General features: G+C 40.1%; 2 non-coding genes across 2 annotated transcripts; one reads left to right on the top strand and one right to left on the bottom strand.

Annotated features, from left to right (window-relative positions):
* The first annotated feature begins 798 nt into the window (after positions 1 to 798).
* Positions 799 to 906, top strand: LOC123394695. The gene has a single exon (XR_006609423.1). It is a non-coding gene; the product is annotated as a U6 spliceosomal RNA (small nuclear RNA).
* A 12342-nt stretch (positions 907 to 13248) lies between these two features.
* Positions 13249 to 13356, bottom strand: LOC123394694. The gene has a single exon (XR_006609422.1). It is a non-coding gene; the product is annotated as a U6 spliceosomal RNA (small nuclear RNA).
* Between the last annotated feature and the right edge of the window lie 6117 nt (positions 13357 to 19473).

The following is a 19473-nucleotide window of genomic DNA, read 5'->3' as shown; positions in this document are numbered from 1 at the left end:
ATGTGACTATTCAGTTTTAAATATCATTTATTGAACAGACTATCTTTATCCATTATATATGTTGGCCCCTGTCAAATATTAGGTGACTGTATGAAAGGATTTATTTCTGGACTCTCAATTCTGTTCTACTTCTTTATTGGTCTGTTTTTATGCCAGTATACTTTATTGTTTTGAGCATGAGGGCTTTGTAGTATAGTATCAAATCAAGAAGTGTAATTTCGCTTCTTCATTCTTTCTCAGAACTGCTTTAATTATTTGTTGTCTTTTATGGTCTCGTATAAATTTTAGGATTCTTTACTTACTTCTGTAAAAAAAAATATTGGATTTTTTAAAAAGATTATTTATTTATTTATTTGACAGAGAGAGATGACAAGCAGGCAGAGAGGCAGGCAGAGAGAGAAGAGTTAGCAGCTTCCTGCTGAGCTGAGAGCCTGATGCAGGGCTCGATCCCAGGACCCTGGGATCATGACCTGAGCCGAAGGCAGCGGATTAACCCACTGAGCCACCCAGGCGCCCCTAACATTGGATTTTGATAGGAATTGAATTTACAGATGGTTTTCGGTAGTATGGACATTTTAACAATGTTAATTCTTACCATTCATAAATATGAGCTATCTTTCCATTTATGTCTCCTTCAATTTCTTTATCAATGTCATAGTTTATGGGGTACAGATCTTTCATCTTCTTAGTTAAATCTTTTCCTAAGTATTTTATTATTTTTGATGCTATTGTGAATTAGATTGTTCTCTTTATTTTTTCAGATAGTTCATCATTAGAGTGTTAAAATGCTCCTGTCTTGTGCTTACTTTGGCAGCACATATACTAAAATTGGAATGATGCAGAGAAGATTAGCATGATCACTGAGCAAGGATGACATGAAAAACTATTTAAAAAAAAACGAAACAAAACAAAATTCCTGTCTTTTATATATTGATCTTGTATTTGGCAGCTTTATTAAATTTGTTTATTCAAAATTTTTTGTGAAGTTTTTAGGATTTTTTTACATGTAAGTTCATGTTATCCAAGAAAAGAAAATTTTACTTCTTCCTTTTTTTTTTTTTTTTTTGGAGTCTTTTATTTCTTTGTGTTCCTTGTTTCTCTGGCTAGGACATCCAGTAGTATGTCAAATGAGAGTAGTAAAAGTGGACACACTTGTCTTTTTTCTGATCTTTAAGGGGAAAACTTTCAAACTTTTTTGATTGAATATGAGATTAGCTCTGGGCTTGCAATATGTGTTTTTTCTTTAATGGGTTTTTTAAATTATTTTTTAAAATTTTTTATAAACAATATAATGTGTTTTTTATCCCTAGGGGTACAGGTCTGTAAATCACCAGGTTTACACATTTCACAGCACTCACCATCACTCACCATAGCACCTGCCCTCCCCAATGCCCATACCCCCACCATCCTCTCCCAACAAACCTCCCCCCAGCAACCCTCAGTCTGTTTTGTGAGATTCAGTCTTTTATGGTTTGTCTCCCTCCCAATCCCATCTTCTTTTATTTTTCTTTTCGTATGCCCGAAACCGCCTATGTTGCATCTCCACTTCATCATATCAGGGAGATCATATGATAGTTGTCTTTCTCAGATTGATTTATTTCGCCAAGCATAATACCCTCTAGTTCCATCCATGTCATCACAAATAGCAGGATTTCATTTCTTTTGATGGCTGCACAGTATCCCATTGTACATATATACCACATCTTATTTATTGATTGATCTGTTGAAGGACATTTAGGTTCTTTCCATAGTTTAACTATTGTGGACATTGCTGCTATAAACATTTGGGTGCATGTGCCCCTTCAGAATGCCCCGTTTGTATCTTTAGGGTATATATCCAGTACTACAATCACTGGGTCATAGGGTAGTTCTATTTTCAGCTTTTTGAGGCACCTCCACGCTGTTTTCCAGAGTGGTTGCACCAGCTTGCATTCCCACGTACAGTGTAGGAGGGTTGCCCTTTCTCCACATCCTCGCCAGCATCTGTCATTGACTGACTTGTTCATTTTAGCCATTCTGAAAGGTGTGAGGTGGTATCTCATTCTGGTTTTTTGATTTGTATTTCCCTGATGCCGAGTGATGTGGAGCATTTTTTTTCATGTGTCTGTTGGCCATTTGGATGTATTCTTTGCAGAAATGTCTGTTCATGTCCTCTGCCCATTTTTTCATTCGATTATTTGTTCTTAGGGTGTTGAGTTTGATAAGCTCTTTATAGATTTTGGATAGATACTGGCCCTTTATCTGGTATGTCATTTGCAAATATCTTCTCCCAGATAACTTCTGACAGTCATCTTTTGGCTTTGTTAACTGTTTCCTTTGCTGTGCAAAAGCTTTTTGATCTGATGAAATCCCAGTAGTTCATTCTTGCCCTTGCTTCCCTTGCCTTTGGCGATGTTCCTAGGAAGAAGTTGCTGCTGCTGAGGTCAAAGAGGTTGCTACCTGTTCTCTCCTCAAGGATTTTGATGGATTCCTTTCTCACACTATGCTTCTTCATCCATTTCCAGTCTATTTTCATGTGTGATGTAAGGAAATGGTCCAATTTCATTTTTCTGCATGTGGCTGTTCAATTTTCCCAACACCATTTGTTGAAGAGGCTGTCTTTTTTCCATAGGACATTCCTTCCTGCTTTGTTGAAGATTAGTTGACCATAGAGTTGAGGGTGTATTTATTTCTGGGCTCTCTATTCTGTTCCATTGATCTATGTCTGTTTTGGGGACAGTTCCCTACTATCTTGATGATGACAACTTTGTAATAGAGCTTGAAGTCTGGAATTGTGATGCCAACAACTTTGGTTTTCTTTTTCAATATTCCTCTGGCTATTCGAGGTATTTTCTGGTTCCATATATATTTTAGGATGATTTGTCCCATTTCTTTGAAAAAAATGGATGGGATTTTGATAGGGATTGCATTAAATGTGTAGATTGCTTTAGGTAGCATAGACATTTTCACAATATTTGTTCTTCCAATACAGGAGCATGGAACATTTTTCCATTTCTTTGTGTCTTCTTCAATTTCTTTCATGAGTACTTTAGAGTTTTCTGAGTATAGATTCTTTGTTAGGTTTATTCCTAGGTAACTTAGGGTTTTGGGTGCAATTGTAAATGGGATTCACTCCTTAATTTCTATTTCTTCAGTCTTGTTGTTGGTATAAAAAAAAATGCAACCAATTTCTGTTCATTGATTTATATCCTGACACTTTACAGAATTTCTATACAAGTTATAGCAGATTTGGAGTGGAGTCCTTTAAGTTTTCCACATACAGTATCATATCATCTGCAAACAGGGATAGTTTGACTTCTCTTCTGCCAATTTGGCAAAATTTGGATGCCTTTAATTTCTTTTTGTTGTCTGATTGCTGAGGCTAGGACTTCTAGTACAATGTTGAATAGCAGTGGTCCCGGACATCCCTGCCGTGTTCCTGACCTCAGCGGAAAAGTATTCAGTTTTTCTCCATTGAGAATGATATTTGCAGTGGGTTTTTCATAGATGGCTTTGATAATATTGATAATATGTGCCCTCTATCCCTACACTTTGAAGAGTTTTTTTTTAAAGATTTTATTTATTTATTTGACAGAGAGAGAGATCACAAATAGGCAGAGAGACAGACAGAGAGAGAGATGAGGAGAAGCAGGCTCCCTGCTGAGCAGAGAGCCCAATGCAGGACTCGATCCCAGGCCCCTGGGATCATGACCTGAGCCGAAGGTAGAGGCTTAATCCACTGAGCCACCCAGGCGCCCCCACTTTGAAGAGTTTTAATCAGGAAGGGATACTGCACTTTGCCAAATGCTTTTTCAGCATCTATGGAGAGTATCATATGGTTCTTGTTCTTTCTTTTATTGATGTGTTGTATCACATTGATTGATTTACAGATGTTGAACCAACCTTGTAGCCCTGGAATAAATCCCAGTTGGTCGTGGTGAATAATCCTTTTAATGTACTGTTGAATCTTATTAGCTAGTATTTTGGTGAGAATTTTTGCTTCTGTGTTCATCAAGGATATTGGTCTATAGTTCTCTTTTTTGATGGGATCCTTGTCTGGTTTTGGGATCAAGGTGATGCTGGCCTCAGAAAAAAAAGAGTTTGGGAGTTTTCCTTCCATTTCTATTTTTTTGGAACAGTATCATGAGAATAGGAATTAATTTTTCTTTAAATGTTTGGTAGAATTCCCCTGGGAAGCCATCTGGCCCGGGGCTTTTGTTTGTTTGGAGATTTTTGATGACTGTTTCAATCTCCGTACTGGTTATGGGTCTGTTCAGGTTTTCTATTTCTTCCTGGTTCAGTTGTGGTAGTTTATATGTCTCTAGGAATGTATCCATTTCTTCCAGATTGTTGAAATTGGTGGCGTAGAGTTGCTCATAGTATGTTCTTATAATTGTTTGTATTTCTTTGGTGTTGGTTGTGATCTCTCCTCTTTCATTCATGATTTTATTTATTTGGGTTCTTTCTCTTTTCTTTTTGATAAGTCTGGAAAGGGGTTTATCAATCTTATTAATTCTTTCAAAGAACCAGCTCCTAGTTTCGTTGATTCGTTCTATTGCTTTTTTGTTGTTGTTCTTGGTTTTTTGTGGTTTCTGTTTGTTTGTTTCTATTTCATTAATTTCTGCTCTGATCTTTATTATTCCTCTTCTCCTGCTGGGTTTACGCTTTCTTTGTTGTTCTTTCTCCAACTCCTTTAGGTGTAGGGTTATGTTGTGTATTTAAGATCTGAGAGAGAAGCGTGGTTGCACACGTCTGTCACTGCACTCCCCAGGAGCAAGTCTGGGGAAGGCGCAGCACGCCACCCCCGGAGAAGAGAAGGAGCCGTTGGCCTTGGGGTCGGGAAACACTCGGGAAGCAGGATAGCCTGCCGTGGCACGAACAGCAGGCCGGTGGCAAGACAAGTGTCACCGGCTCCCTGTGCGGAGAGATGGAAGCCTGGCTGCTGGGGAGACATGAGGGGACGACTAGGGCAGGGAGGCCTGCTCCACTCTGAGGAAGGAGTGGGCAGAAGGCAGGCCTGTCCAGTGCCTCTGGTTCCCAAGTGGACAGCATCTCCTTGACCACCTGTCCATAGGGCAGACTTGGGCTAGCTACCAGGCGCCATACCTGGAATCGTAGAAACAGCTCCCAGGAGAATCGGGCAGTCAGATGCCATCTTCCTCCAACTTGTGACAGCGTTTAAGGTGGCAGGGAGTTTGAGTAGTAGGAGTGGGGACAATCCCCCAAAGCTCCCCATTCCAGTGAACGGGCGGTGTTCAGGGATCCTGTCGCCTCTCCTCTCCTTTGGGGAAGGCACTGGAGACGGGGAAAGCAAGGTCCAAGAGACACCAGCTCTCCCGCGACTCTTACCTGATGCGAAAGAGCGAAACACCCAAAGCCTTTCTGAGGAAGCAGCAGCAGCGAAGTTTGGATCGTGCCAAGCTGAAAACATCTGTGAAAGCATAGCAGTCGCTGGGAAATCAGAGTCGGTTCTGAGGGCGGCTGTTTCTGCTTCCCTTACCCTAGTATTCGCAGCATGATGGGAGACACCCGCATAGAGTGAAAGCCTCTTTGCCCTGGCTTCCATCTGGGAAAGCACAGCATTCTTTGGGAAATCAGAGTCCGGTCTGAGGGATGCTCCTGCTTGCCTGAGCTGGTCTCCTCAGCACGGTGTACTAAACCCGCATGGAGCGAAATCCTCTATGCCTGGGCATCCCCTCTGCCTGAGAGAGAAGCGCGAGGTTGCGCCTGTGGAAAGAGCCTTAAGGAAAGAAACAGGTTTTTCACTGCGGTCCCCAGGAGCATGTCTGTGGAAGATGCAGCACGCTGCCCGGGGAGAAGAGCAGGAGCCGTTGGCCTTCTGGTCTGGAAACGGTTGCGAAGCAGGGAGAGCCGGCCCTGGCAGGCACAGCGGCTGGTGGAAATACAAGTGTCACCCGCTCCCAGTGCAGAGAGAAAGAAGGGTGACTGATAAGGAGACAGGAGGGGATGAGTAGGGAAGGGCACGTGTTCCACTCTTAGGAAGGAGTCTGGGTAGAAAGCATGCCTGTCCTGAGCTCTGGGCCCAAGAGACAGCAGCTCCTTGGCCACCTATCCCTGGGGCAGACATGCGCTAGCCACCAGGCGCCTACGCTGCACTCGCAGAAACAGCTCCCTGAAATAACGGGGAGTCAGATGCCATCTTCCTCCAGGATGTGGAAGCTTGGAGGAGGCATGGGGTTAGGGGAAGGAGTGGGGACAGTCACAAAAAGCTCCCTATACAGTGCACGGGCAGTGTTCAGGGATCCTGTCACTTCTCCTTTCCTGTGGGGAAACCACTGGCCTAGTCCGAGAATCCGCCTGAGCGACAGAGTAAAGGGCCAAGCGAGGCCTACACTGGGAGATGGTAGTGTGCATAGAGTGCCATCCTAGGCTATGCACGCTACTGCAGGAATGAAGAGCCGCGGGAGAGCCGTTGCCTCTTGGGACTTGCTTTCCCGGGCTCCAAGTTCACGCCCGGGGTTCACTTTGCTATGCCGAACGAAGCAGACACAGTCACAACCCTGCAGCCCGTGCCTTCCTAGCATGGCACTCTATGCCTATTACCATCTCCTGGGGTAGGTAAGGCTTTGCCTTTTACTCTGGCGCTCAGGCAGACTCGGGGTCTAGGCCAGTGCCTTCACCACAGGAGAGAGGAGGCGACAGGATCACTGCACACGGCCCGTGCACTGGGATGGGGAACTGTGGGGGACTGTCTCCACTCTTTCCCCGGCACAACCCCTGCCACCCACATCCCTGCCACATCTTGGTGGAAGATGGCATCTGACTGCCCGTTTCTCCATGAGGTTGTTTCTGCGAGTTCCGGGTATGGCACCTGGTGGCAAGCCCAAGTCTGCCCTTGGGAGAGGTGGCCAAGGAGATGCTCTCCCCTTGGGACCAGAGGCACAGGACAGGCCTGCCTTCTGCCCAGACTCCTTCCTCAGAGTGGAGCACGCACCTCTGCCTTAGTCGTCCCCTCATGTCTCCTTAGCAGCCAGGCTTCCATCTCTCCGCACAGGGAGCGGGTGACACTTGTCTTGCCACCGGCCTGCTCTTCGTGCCACGGCAGGCTATCCTGCTTCCCGAGCGTTTCCCGACCCCAAGGTCAATAGCTCCTTCTCTTCTCCGGGGGCAGCGTGCTGCGCCTTCCCAACACTTGGCTTCTCTCTCAGGCAGAGGGGATGCCAGGGCAAAGAGTATTTCGCTCCATGCGGGTATCTTCCACCGAGCTGCGGAGACTAGCTCAGGCAAGCATCAGCAGCATCCCCAAACCCAACTCTGATTTCCCAAGGAACGCTGTGCTTTCCCAGGGGAGATGACCAGGCAAAGAGGCTTTAGCTGTATGCGGGTTTCTCCCACCACGAGACTGGGCTCAGGCAAGCAGCAGAGGCCCGCAGAATATTTCTCAGCGATTGCTGGGTTTTGGCAGAGGCTTTAGGTTGGAGCGAACAGCACTTCGCTGCTGCTTGCTCAGAAAGGCTTTGGGTGTTCACTCTGCGCGGCAGGGAAGAAGAGCCGCGGGAAGGCTGTTGCCTCTTGGGACTTGCTTTCCCGGGCTCCAAGTTTATGCCCAGGATTCACCTTGCTATGCCGAACTAAGCAGACACAGTCACAACCTTGCAGCAGCGTTCGTAGCCTAGGATGGCACTCTATGCACACTACCATCTCCCCCAGTGTAGGCATCCCTTGGCCTTTTACTCTGGCGCTCAGGCAGATTCTCGGACTATGCCAGTGCTTTCCCCACAGGAAAGGAGAGGTGACAGGATCCCTGCACACCGCCAGTGCACTGAAGAGAGAGCTTTGGGGGACTTTGCCCACTCCTTCCCCTTAAACCCCATGCCTCCTCCATGCTTCCACATTCTGGAGGAAGACGGCATCTGACTCCCCGTTTTTTCAGGGAGCTGTTTTTTGTGAGTTCAGTGTAGGCACCTGGTTGGCTACCGCATGTCTGCCCCAGGGACAGGTGGCCGAGGAGCTGCTGTCTCCTTGGGCCCAGAGGCTCAGGACAGGCATGCTTTCTGCCCAGAATCTTTCCTAAGAGTGGAGCACGCGCCCTGCCCTACTCATCCCCTCCTGTCTCCTTAGCAGCCAGGCGTCTGTCTCTCACTGCACTGGGAGAGGGTGATACTTTTATTGCCAGCTCTCCTTTTTCGCAACAGTTTCCAGACCAAGGGCAAAGGCTCCTGCTCTTGTCCCCGGGCAGCATGCTACACCTTCCACAGACATGCTCTTGGGGAGTGCAGTGAAAGACATTTCCCTTTCCTTAAGGCACTTTCCACAGGCGCATCCACGCTTCTCTCTCAGGCAGAGGGGATGCCCAGGCATAGAGGATTTTGCTCCATGCGGGTTTATTACACCATGCTGAGGAGACCAGCTCAGGCAACAGGAGCATCCCTCAGACTGGACTCTGATTTCCCAAAGAATGCTGTGCTTTCCCAGAGGGGATGCCAGGGCAAAGAGGCTTTCTCTCTATGCGGGTTTCTCCCATAGTGTTGCGAATACTAGGCTAAAGCAAGCAACAAAAGCAGCCCACAGATCCAACTCTGATTTCCCAGGACTGCTATGCTTTCGCAGAGGTTTTCAGCTTGGCGGGAAGCGCAGTTCTCTGCTGCTTCCTCAGCAAGCCTTTGGGTGTTTGCTCTGTCGCATGAGGGAAGGAGATTCGCGGGAGAGCTGGTGTCTCTTGGACCTTGCTTTCCCGGGCACCATGTTGGCGCCCTGGGTTCACCCTGCCAGGCCGAACTAAGCAGACACAGTCACAACCCTGCAGCAGCGTGCGTGGCCTAAGATGGCACTCTATGCACACTACCATCTCCCGGTGTAGGCAACGCTTGGCCTTTGGCACTGGACCTCAGGCGGATTCGCGGACAAGGCCAGTGCCTTCCCCACAGGAGAGGAGAGGCGACAGGTTCCCTGAACACCGTCCGTTCACGAATGGGGAGCTTTGGGGGATTGTCCCCAGTCCTTCACCCGCAAAAACCCGCACTGCCCCCGAAAACGCTGTCACATGTGGGAGGAAGATGGCATCTGACTGCCCGTTTCTCGAGGGAGCTGTTTCTGCGAGTTCCGGGTATGGCGGCGCCTGGTAGCTAGCTCAAGTCTTCTCTATGGACAGGTGGTGAAGGAGATGCTGTCCCTTTGGGACCAGAGGCACGGGACAGGCCTGCATTCTGCCCACACTCCTTCCTCAGAGTGGAGCACGTCTCCCTGCCCTAGTCGTCCCCTCATGTCTCCTTAGGAACCAGGCTTTGTCTCTCCGCACAGAGGGCGGGTGACACTTGTCTTGCCACCGGCCTGCTCTTCTGCCATGGCAGGCTACCCTGCTTCCCGTCCTTTTCCCGACCACAAGGCCAACGGCTCCTTCTCTTCTCTGGGGTCGGCGTGCTGCGCCTTCCCCAGACTTGCTCCTGGGGAGTGCAGTGTGACAGACGTGTGCAACCACGCTTCTCTCTCAGATCTTAAATACACAACATAACCCTACACCTAAAGGAGTTGGAGAAAGAACAACAAAGAAAGCATAAACCCAGCAGGAGAAGAGGAATAATAAAGATCAGAGCAGAAATTAATGAAATAGAAACAAACAAACAGAAACCACAAAAAAACCAAGAACAACAACAAAAAAGCAATAGAACGAATCAACGAAACTAGGAGCTGGTTCTTTGAAAGAATTAATAAGATTGATAAACCCCTTTCCAGACTTATCAAAAAGAAAAGAGAAAGAACCCAAATAAATAAAATCATGAATGAAAGAGGAGAGATCACAACCAACACCAAAGAAATACAAACAATTATAAGAACATACTATGAGCAACTCTACGCCACCAAATTTCAACAATCTGGAAGAAATGGATACATTCCTAGAGACATATAAACTACCACAACTGAACCAGGAAGAAATAGAAAACCTGAACAGACCCATAACCAGTACGGAGATTGAAACAGTCATCAAAAATCTCCAAACAAACAAAAGCCCCGGGCCAGATGGCTTCCCAGGGGAATTCTACCAAACATTTAAAGAAAAATTAATTCCTATTCTCATGATACTGTTCCAAAAAAATAGAAATGGAAGGAAAACTCCCAAACTCTTTTTTTTTCTGAGGCCAGCATCACCTTGATCCCAAAACCAGACAAGGATCCCATCAAAAAAAGAGAACTATAGACCAATATCCTTGATGAACACAGAAGCAAAAATTCTCACCAAAATACTAGCTAATAAGATTCAACAGTACATTAAAAGGATTATTCACCACGACCAACTGGGATTTATTCCAGGGCTACAAGGTTGGTTCAACATCTGTAAATCAATCAATGTGATACAACACATCAATAAAAGAAAGAACAAGAACCATATGATACTCTCCATAGATGCTGAAAAAAGCATTTGGCAAAGTGCAGTATCCCTTCCTGATTAAAAACTCTTCAAAGTGGGGGCGCCTGGGTGGCTCAGTGGATTAAGCCTCTACCTTCGGCTCAGGTCATGATCCCAGGGCCTGGGATCGAGTCCTGCATTGGGCTCTCTGCTCAGCAGGGAGCCTGCTTCTCCTCATCTCTCTCTCTGTCTGTCTCTCTGCCTATTTGTGATCTCTCTCTCTGTCAAATAAATAAATAAAATCTTTAAAAAAAAAAACTCTTCAAAGTGTAGGGATAGAGGGCACATATTATCAATATTATCAAAGCCATCTATGAAAAACCCACTGCAAATATCATTCTCAATGGAGAAAAAAAACTGAATACTTTTCCGCTGAGGTCAGGAACACGGCAGGGATGTCCGGGACCACTGCTATTCAACATTGTACTAGAAGTCCTAGCCTCAGCAATCAGACAACAAAAAGAAATTAAAGGCATCCAAATTTTGCCAAATTGGCAGAAGAGAAGTCAAACTATCCCTGTTTGCAGATGATATGATACTGTATGTGGAAAACTTAAAGGACTCCACTCCAAATCTGCTATAACTTGTATAGAAATTCTGTAAAGTGTCAGGATATAAATCAATGAACAGAAATTGGTTGCATTTTTTTTATACCAACAAGACTGAAGAAATAGAAATTAAGGAGTGAATCCCATTTACAATTGCACCCAAAACCCTAAGTTACCTAGGAATAAACCTAACAAAGAATCTATACTCAGAAAAACTCTAAAGTACTCATGAAAAGAAATTGAAGAAGACACAAAGAAATGGAAAAATGTTCCATGCTCCTGTATTGGAAGAACAAATATTGTGAAAATGTCTATGCTACCTAAAGCAATCTACACATTTAATGCAATCCCTATCAAAATCCCATCCATTTTTTTCAAAGAAATGGGACAAATCATCCTAAAATATATATGGAACCAGAAAATACCTCGAATAGCCAGAGGAATATTGAAAAAGAAAAAACCAAAGTTGTTGGCATCACAATTCCAGACTTCAAGCTCTATTACAAAGTTGTCATCATCAAGATAGTAGGGAACTGTCCCCAAAACAGACATAGATCAATGGAACAGAATAGAGAGCCCAGAAATACACCCTCAACTCTATGGTCAACTAATCTTCAACAAAGCAGGAAGGAATGTCCTATGGAAAAAAGACAGCCTCTTCAACAAATGGTGTTGGGAAAATTGAACAGCCACATGCAGAAAAATGAAATTGGACCATTTCCTTACATCACACATGAAAATAGACTGGAAATGGATGAAGAAGAAGCATAGTGTGAGAAAGGAATCCATCAAAATCCTTGAGGAGAGAACAGGTAGCAACCTCTTTGACCTCAGCAGCAGCAACTTCTTCCTAGGAACATCGCCAAAGGCAAGGGAAGCAAGGGCAAGAATGAACTACTGGGATTTCATCAGATCAAAAAGCTTTTGCACAGCAAAGGAAACAGTTAACAAAGCCAAAAGATGACTGTCAGAAGTTATCTGGGAGAAGATATTTGCAAATGACATACCAGATAAAGGGCCAGTATCTATCCAAAAATCTATAAAGAGCTTATCAAACTCAACACCCTAAGAACAAATAATCGAATGAAAAAAATGGGCAGAGGACATGAACAGACATTTCTGCAAAGAATACATCCAAATGGCCAACAGACACATGAAAAAATGCTCCACATCACTCGGCATCAGGGAAATACAAATCAAAACCAGAATGAGATACCACCTCACACCTTTCAGAATGGCTAAAATGAACAAGTCAGTCAATGACAGATGCTGGCGAGGATGTGGAGAAAGGGCAACCCTCCTACACTGTACGTGGGAATGCAAGCTGGTGCAACCACTCTGGAAAACAGCGTGGAGGTGCCTCAAAAAGCTGAAAATAGAACTACCCTATGACCCAGTGATTGTAGTACTGGATATATACCCTAAAGATACAAACGGGGCATTCTGAAGGGGCACATGCACCCAAATGTTTATAGCAGCAATGTCCACAATAGTTAAACTATGGAAAGAACCTAAATGTCCTTCAACAGATCAATCAATAAATAAGATGTGGTATATATGTACAATGGGATACTGTGCAGCCATCAAAAGAAATGAAATCCTGCTATTTGTGATGACATGGATGGAACTAGAGGGTATTATGCTTGGCGAAATAAATCAATCTGAGAAAGACAACTATCATATGATCTCCCTGATATGATGAAGTGGAGATGCAACATAGGCGGTTTCGGGCATACGAAAAGAAAAATAAAAGAAGATGGGATTGGGAGGGAGACAAACCATAAAAGACTGAATCTCACAAAACAGACTGAGGGTTGCTGGGGGGAGGTTTGTTGGGAGAGGATGGTGGGGGGGGGTATGGGCATTGGGGAGGGCAGGTGCTATGGTGAGTGATGGTGAGTGCTGTGAAATGTGTAAACCTGGTGATTTACAGACCTGTACCCCTAGGGATAAAAACACATTATATGTTTATAAAAAAAAATTTTAAAAAATAATTTAAAAAACCCATTAAAGAAAAAAACACATATTGCAAGCCCAGAGCTAATCTCATATTCAATCAAAAAAGTTTGAAAGTTTTCCCCTTAAAGATCAGAAAAAAGACAAGTGTGTCCACTTTTACTACTCTCATTTGACATACTACTGGATGTCCTAGCCAGAGAAACAAGGAACACAAAGAAATAAAAGAGACTCCAAAAAAAAAAAAAAAAAAAAGGAAGAAGTAAAATTTTTCTTTTCTTGGATAACATGAACTTACATGTAAAAAAAATCCTAAAAACTTCACAAAAAATTTTGAATAAACAAATTTAATAAAGCTGCCAAATACAAGATCAATATATAAAAGACAGGAATTTTGTTTTGTTTCGTTTTTTTTTAAATAGTTTTTCATGTCATCCTTGCTCAGTGATCATGCTAATCTTCTCTGCATCATTCCAATTTTAGTATATGTGCTGCCAAAGTAAGCACAAGACAGGAGCATTTTAACACTCTAATGATGAACTATCTGAAAAAATAAAGAGAACAATCTAATTCACAATAGCATCAAAAATAATAAAATACTTAGGAAAAGATTTAACTAAGAAGATGAAAGATCTGTACCCCATAAACTATGACATTGATAAAGAAATTGAAGGAGACATAAATGGAAAGATAGCTCATATTTATGAATGGTAAGAATTAACATTGTTAAAATGTCCATACTACCGAAAACCATCTGTAAATTCAATTCCTATCAAAAATCCAATGTTAGGGGCGCCTGGGTGGCTCAGTGGGTTAATCCGCTGCCTTCGGCTCAGGTCATGATCCCAGGGTCCTGGGATCGAGCCCTGCATCAGGCTCTCAGCTCAGCAGGAAGCTGCTAACTCTTCTCTCTCTGCCTGCCTCTCTGCCTGCTTGTCATCTCTCTCTGTCAAATAAATAAATAAATAATCTTTTTAAAAAATCCAATATTTTTTTTTACAGAAGTAAGTAAAGAATCCTAAAATTTACACGAGACCATAAAAGACAACAAATAATTAAAGCAGTTCTGAGAAAGAATGAAGAAGCGAAATTACACTTCTTGATTTGATACTATACTACAAAGCCCTCATGCTCAAAACAATAAAGTATACTGGCATAAAAACAGACCAATAAAGAAGTAGAACAGAATTGAGAGTCCAGAAATAAATCCTTTCATACAGTCACCTAATATTTGACAGGGGCCAACATATATAATGGATAAAGATAGTCTGTTCAATAAATGATATTTAAAACTGAATAGTCACATAAACCAGCATGAAACTGGAACCTTATATCACTCATAAATCTTAACTTGAAATAGATTAAAGACTTAAATGTGATGCATGATGAAACTAAATTTCCTAAAGGAAAACATAGGAAAAAATTCTCCTTGACATTGGTCTTGCCAATAGTTGTTTGGATACCAGGCCAAAAAACACAAGCAAAAGAAGCAAAAATAAATAAATGGTATTACATCAAACTAAAGTTTCTGCATTGCCAAAAAAAAAAAAAAAAGGGAATGAAAACACAATCCACAGAATGGAAGAAAAATACTTATAAATCTTATATCTGAAAAGAGGTTAATAACCAACAGATACAAATAGAAAAAAAATCTATAATTAAAAAATAGCAAAAGGATCTCAATAGACTTTTTTTTTTTCAAAAAAGTTATATAAATGACCAACAGGAGCATTAAAAAGTGCTCAACGTAAAAACTCAGGGCAAACCATTATGTTGTTGTTGTTGTTGTTGTTTAACTCTGAAAAACACAACAAGATATTACTACCTATTAGAATATATACTACCAAAAAATTAAAACTAACAAATTTTGGTAAATATTGGGGAAAATGGGGAACTTATGCACTGTGATAGGGATATAAATTTGTATGGAAAACAGTATGGAGATTATTCATATTATTAAAAGTAAAATTACCATATGATTCAGTAATCCCACCTCTAGGTATATATCTAAAGGAAACGAAGTCACTATTCGAAGACATATCTGCACTCTTATGTTCATTATAAAATTATTAACTCTAAGCAAGAGATGGAAATAACTTCAGTATCCATTAATGGATGAATGCATAAAATAAGTATGGTAAATATATACTGTGGAATACTACTGAACCATGAAAAATTAAGAAATACTGCCATTTACAGCAGCATGTATGGATCTTGAAGGTATTATACTAAGTGAAATATTTCAAAGATTTTATATATATATTTTTAATTTATGTATTATGATATCCCTTACATACAGAATCTGAAGAAAAAGCAAACTAATGGAAACTTAGAGTTGAGTTGACTAGAGGTGAACCTGCGGTGGAATAATGTAGTCACAAGGGTACAAACTTGCAACTATAATAAGAAAAAGTTCTGGGGATCTAATGTACAGCATGATGATCATAGTTAATAATATATACATACATTTTTATTGTGCTTCCCTTTATTATACTTTGCATATATCACATTCTTACAAGTTGAAAGTTTATAGCAATCTTGTATAAAAATAGGTCTGCTGCCACCATTTTTCTAACAACATTTGTTCATTTGTGTCTCTCTGTCACATGTTGGTAATTCTTGCAATATTTCAAGTTTTTTCATTATTATTGTATTTGTTATGGTGATCTGTGATCAGTAATTATGACCCACTGAAAACTCAGAACTAGTTTACTTAAGGTATATACATTGTTTTTCCTTAAAAGCATAATGCTTTTGAACAGTACAGTATAGTGTTTATTTTTTATATGCACTGGGCAACATAATTTTTTATTTGCACTGGGAAACCAAAAAAAATAATAATAATTTGACTTAGTTTATTGAGATAGTCACTTTATTGAGGCGGTCTGGAACAAAACCCACAAGACCTCTGAAGTTTATCTCTACTGTACTATATACATAAAAGTTGCTAAGAGAGTAGATCTTAAAATTCCTTACCATACATGCATAAAAAAACAGTGGCAACTATATGAGATAGTAGATGTATTAACATTTTTATGTAGATTATATTGCAATACAGATGCATGCCAATTTATCAAATTGTACAAAATTTACACAATGTTAAAAGTTTGCAATGTTATAAGAAATCATTTCTTATATTTACAAATTATAATATGTCGATTATTTTTCAATAAAGCTGGAAAAAAACTTTTTGTAGAATTAATCTATTTTTCAAAAAAGGAAGTAAGGAAATAGAAACTGCAACTAACTCTGAAATAATAGAATATAAAATCCATTTTAGTTATATACACTGTGACACAAAAACTATTACTTAGTTTACAATGAAGGAGTACTTTGGAAGCATGAACGATGGTCTATAAATAAGGCTGAAAGAGCTCAGTTTTAAGGTTTAAATTTAAAATCTTCTTTTGAAATACTAAACTGACCACCCATTTTTTCCAACATAAATGTCTTAACTGCATGAATTTATTTCATACAACTCTATAATCTAGTTTCATAAGAAAGCAAGCATGCAAATTTTGAATAAGACAGACTTGCTTAAGTTTCTTTATGTTCAACAGTAAAGGATACTTCCCTAAAAAGAAGAAAAATCAGCATATTTATTATGATATTATTATTCATAATGAGATTCATATTGAATTAGGGAATATATATCCTCAGAGGGGGTAAAGTAAAATGAAATTTATTTTGGTAAATGTGTCTATGAATAGTCAATACAATGCCTCAATATAAATGAATATTATCATTTTGAACAATTTAATTACTACTATTAGAATTATTATAAGTATAAAAATAGCTATCATTTTAGCATGGAATATGAGACTCTCATGCTCCATGCTTTACATTACATCCACACAACAACTCTGCATAATAAGTATTATCATCACCATTTCATGTTTGAAAAAAACTGAGGCTAACACATTTAGATAAACTGGTTTATGATTACATGGCTAGTAAAGATGCATCACACTAATTTAGGCTTTATGATTTCAGAATTGTACTCTTTCCACTGCACATTCTATTACTCTGTAAATACTTGGCTTGTTTTCATTTAGTTCTTTAATTTTATTCATGTGGTGATGGCTTAAAGCTTCATTGAAAGGAAGCTTAAAAAATTCATTTAACCAAAAGCTCCCAAGAATTAAAAATGTCATGGATATCATTAGTTAATGGGTAACTATATATTTTCCACTCTAGTGAGATAACAATCAGAGTATTTTTCTAAGTTTTAGTCTCTGAGTGTTCCAAAGGACTTTGTTAAAATAGAAATATTTAGACAAAGGTGATCAAAAGTCTGGATCAGGTCACCTTAAGATAAATATTAGGAAACTGAGGAAACAAATGGAGATTTGAACACTGAGCTATGATATAATGAATGGTTTAAAGTATTTAGTAGAGCATAGAAAAGCCCTTTAAAGCCTGGTCTTAGCCTAGCATTGCAGCTTCTGGGATATCTGTCTATCTATCATCTACCTACCTATCTATCTATCTATCTATCTAGATATAAATTTGAAAACTTTTTCAACTTAAAGATTTTGAGAAATAGAACATAATTAGCACCATAGAAGATCTGTTTATGATAACAACCTAGCCCCTCCTCCCAGTTTGTTAATATTCTCTCTTATTTAATGTAACATTGTGCAAATATACCACTACTGATCTGCCGTTATGAATGAAATAACTATAATCGTCTGTTTGCATATCCTGGTGAAAATATTCATTTAGTTCCATGTTGTATTTCTAGGAATGGACCAAATTTTTTTTTTATTTTTAAGTTTTCTAAATATTGTCCAACTTACCTCATATGTTTTTATTATGTGCACTGTCATTCCTTCACATTCTTGAAAGACATTTTCACTGTTGCCCAATATGGTAAGTGTATAATAGTATGTCATTCTAGGTTTTAATTTATTTTTAATTTAATTTAATATAATTCCAGATTCATAATAAAGATAAACAGTTTTTATATATGAGTGGCCATTTGGATTACCCTTTCTGTAAAGTACATGCTCAAATCTTTTGATATCTTAACATTGTGTCATACTGACTTCTTGAATAGTAGATTTTCTGAATGAACTTTTAGCTGTGTAGGTCTTCTCTATTTTATTTTGAACTTGTTTTCATTTCAAAATCTTTATATTTATTTTCCTAATCTGCTTTTATTTTGCTTTGTCTATTATCTATCTATCTATCTATCTATCTATCTATTTATTTGCAAGCAAGAGAGAGCGAGCAAGTGAGAGTGCAGGGAGGGATAGAAAAAGAAGGGAAAAGAATCTTAAGCAGGCTCCAGGCTCAGCACAGAGCCCAACTCTGGGCTCTATTTCACAACCCTGACATCATGACCTGAGCCAAAATGAAAGAAATAAAATAAAATTAAGGTGTTAAAAAAAAAAAAGGAAAAAGAATTGGAGGTTTAATTAAGTGAGCCACCCAGGCACCCCTGTGGTATCTTAAATTAGCTGTCATATCTTTAAAGTTCTAGAGTATCCATTTAATTCATTTATAAAATCTTTCTCAATATCATTTTTAGTTTCAGTTTTTTTTGTTCAATTTGCTTCCCCTCTCATTTCTTTGAGCAGTGTAATCAAGCCATTTTACAATCTTTATTGATCATTTTCACATCATACTTAATCCCATTTTGTCTATCAAATCTTGTTAATGGTTTTTCTTTGTGTGCTTTGTTACATTTTGCTATGTTCAAGGCATTATATTTGAAACTCTTATTGAGTAGAGATCATTAAGAGCTATAATAATGGTATGGTCCTCCTTGGCAGGATTTTCTCTTATATCTGAGACTCTACAAGACAATCATATTCCAAATTCAGTGATTGACTTTCTCAGTTTACACAGAAGGCAAGGTAGGCTATAGTCTTATTTCTGCTTCTCCTTGTGCTTTGGGGATCTCAACTTAAATTTGGGTTGTACCAAAGTTTTCAAATTTGATTGCTGCTGGATTTTGAATTTTGTTTCTCTAGTATCACGTGTCTATTAAAAACACAGCTCAGTGTGTTTTAGCAGTTTCAAATGCTCTCATAGCTAAAATGGCTTCAGGCATATATCTCTAGACTCTCATTGTGTTTCGTATTTTGGCCCAGTAATCCCTCACTTATTTTTATAATCATTCTGATATTTTTAACTTTAAAAGCTATTTTGTCTGGATTTTTAAGTTGTCTTAAGTAGGAGTTTTTTTAGATCACCATTACTAGAAGCAACAACAAATATACATGAAAATATCTGCAGTAGTTTATCACATCTTTATGGCTTTGAACTTCCATAAGCCGAGGCATCCTTCTCTAATCACTTAGGCAAACTCCAATTTACCCTTTAAAACAACACAAGAATTGCTTCATTTAAGAACATGTTCAGGGATGACTCTTCCCCACTGTTCTTACCAACATTCCCACACACTCTTTGCTACCCGCACCTTGTTTATGAACTTTCATTAGGTATATCAGCGTCACCAGAATTTTGCTCTATTGTATTTTTGTCCTTTAGAGCTTTAATTAAATATTAATTCCATAGAAAGTCTGTCCCTTTTCTTTCAAACCTGGGTTAGTTATTTCTTCTCATTCTTTGTCAGAAGCTACTTTATTAGAGAAACTTACAGCTGTATTGTGACTT

This window comes from Mustela putorius, unplaced genomic scaffold, assembly GCF_011764305.1.
Source record: "Mustela putorius furo isolate JIRA1106 unplaced genomic scaffold, ASM1176430v1.1 tig00003835_pilon_pilon_pilon, whole genome shotgun sequence".
In the NCBI taxonomy this organism is placed as follows: Eukaryota; Metazoa; Chordata; class Mammalia; order Carnivora; family Mustelidae; genus Mustela; species Mustela putorius.
The sequence above is the reverse complement of the archived record's forward strand: the minus strand, read 5'-3'. Positions and strand labels throughout refer to the sequence as shown.